We start from the raw sequence: 2,669 nt of genomic DNA on the forward strand, positions 1-2,669 counted from the left end.
TGACCTTATCCAAATCTACTTGCCTTCCAAATGCTCCACCTCCAAATACCATCACACTGAGGGTTAGGTCTCTGACATATGAATTTTGGGGGGCCCAAACATTCATTCAGTGCTTAACACTTAACTTTGTTTTATCTTCAGAATTTATTGAAAAGATCTTCTTGTATCTACCACTTCTTATTTTAAGATTCTTAGATGATATTTGACTGCATTGAAAGCTTTTGTTATCTTAAAGAATATTTACTACAAACTATTTTTGTTAAAGCCCCCTTTTGGAACAATAGTGCAAAGAGATTTCTACCTGATTCTCTTTCAATTATCTGTATTTGCTAGGGATGGCCATCCCCTCTTCCAAAGTTCCTTTAGGACTTGTCTGATTTAAAATAATAAATGAAACATATTGAGGATGGGATCCCCACATTATAATGTCCCCCAACATTCCAAAATATTGTGTCACCGTCCAAGAGAGAAGAAAAATAATATCGGTCAGGTATGTATTAAAATGTGAACACAGCTACATTAGTGGTAAAATAAAGACCCAATTTGGCAGTTTTAAAGCTCATAACTTTTTGTCAAGATATAAACCAAAGATGAAGAAAGAAAAACTCTTGAGATCATGCTAGCATGCCTCTCCCTGGCTGTTTTAATCATGCTATACTTTTGTTGAAAGGTAGAGTTAGGGAAATATGCACACGTAGCAAATGTTCCTCTAATGACAGTCATTTGGAATGAATCTGAGTTTTAATTTGGCTGAGGAGGGGATGAGTTATTGGGAAAATCTGCTCTACCAGGATATCAGCAGTGTATGTAAGGGATGAGGTCTGCTAGGAGATCTGAAGGGTCCTGGTTTGGGGACATTTGCTATTTGAACAGAAGTCTAACGTTTTATGAATTTAGGATTGAGGTCCTCCATATATTTATACAAAAAAAAGAGAAAGAGTTGAATCATGGGATATGAGTTCATTAGAAAAAATTTGAGAAAAATTGTTCTTGTGCTATAAGTTACTTTAAGAATGTTCAGTAAGGAAGGATATTTCAAATACTAATAATATGCTAAAGAAAATCATGTTTGTGTTGTATTATTACCAAAGGTCAAACTTAGCCTAGGCTGGAAAGAGGCAAAACCAGACTTAGAAACATGAGGCTCCTAATCCCAGGCCCCTTTCCACTACACCCTGTTGACATGTGAGATATGAAAAACCAAGAGATCTTGGTGGAGATCCAAATACACGTTAATTTACTGCTGGAGCCCATTGCTCCGTTTACCTGTAAGTGATCCACCTTGGCATAAAAATATACAACAGCTCCCTTTCTATCATTTTGTGAAGTTAAAACTACATTTTAATCAATATAAGCAAACATAAAAATAGCTATATGACGTCATCTCATTCTATTTTATTTTTAAAATTTTAAGCTTTTAATTTTGATATAATTGTAGATTCACTTGTACTAAGAAATACTACAGAGAGATTCCATAAACCCTTTTCCCAGCCTCCCGCCAATGGTGACATCTTACATAATTATAGTATAATACCACAGCCAGGAAATTAACATTGCTGTAATCCATTGGCCTTATTCAGATTTCAATGGTTTTACATGCACTCATGTGTGTGTGTATGTGTGTGCGTGTGTGTATTTAATTCTATGCAATTTTATCACATATTTTGAATGGTAGGACCACCACCACAGTCAAGATACAGAACAGTTCCATCTCAGGGAACCCTGGTATGACCTTTTTATAGCCACTCCCTCCTGACCCCATTCCCTAACTCATAACAACCACTCATCTGTTCTTCCTCTTTATAAATTTGTCATTTTCCAAATGCTATATAAAAAGAATTATATAGTATATAATCTTTTTTTTTTTTTTTTTGAGACGGTCAGTGGCATCATCATAACACACTGCAACATAAAATTCCTGGGCTTGAGACATTCTCCTGCCTCAGTCTCCCAAGTATCTGAGACTACAGGTGCGTGCCACCATGCCCAGCTAATTTTTCTATTTTTTGGAGAGATGGGGTCTTGCTGTTGTTCAGGCTTGTCTCGAACTCCTGGCCTCAGTCGATCTTCCTGCCTCAGCCACATTCTCACCAGTATCTGGAGTTATCATATTTTTTGTTTTAGCCCTTTTGATAGGTGTGTAGTGATAATTGCATTGGGTTTTTTTTTTTTAATTTGCATTTCCCTAGTGTCTAATGACGTGGAACATCTTTTCATGTGCTTATTTGCCATCCATATATCTTCTTTGGTGAAATTTGTTCTTGTCTTTTGCCCTTTTTCTAATTATTTCTAATTATTTTCTTTGTTCCACTGTTGAATTTGGAATGTAAATTTAAATATTCCAGATACAACTTCTTTGTTGGATGTGTGGTTTGCAAAGATTTTCTGCCAGTCTGTAGCTTGTCTTTTCATCCTCTTCAACAGGGTATTTCACAGAGCAAAAGTTTTGATTTTTGTTTTATTTTATGTTTGATGAAGTCTTGTTTGCCAATTTTTACTTTTATGGATCATGCTTTTGGTATCCCACTTTATTTTTATCCTTATTTTCTTGAAATATGAATATTTGCACCTAAAAGGAAACCTTTGAGTAGAATACTGTTGTGAGTTCCCTATGTTTTTTGCACGTTCAGCAATTTACTCGTGTTGGGTGAACTTGGATTGTTTGCTTT

This window comes from Propithecus coquereli, unplaced genomic scaffold, assembly GCF_000956105.1.
Source record: "Propithecus coquereli isolate 6110/MARCELLA unplaced genomic scaffold, Pcoq_1.0 Scaffold115, whole genome shotgun sequence".
Classification (NCBI taxonomy): domain Eukaryota; kingdom Metazoa; phylum Chordata; class Mammalia; order Primates; family Indriidae; genus Propithecus; species Propithecus coquereli.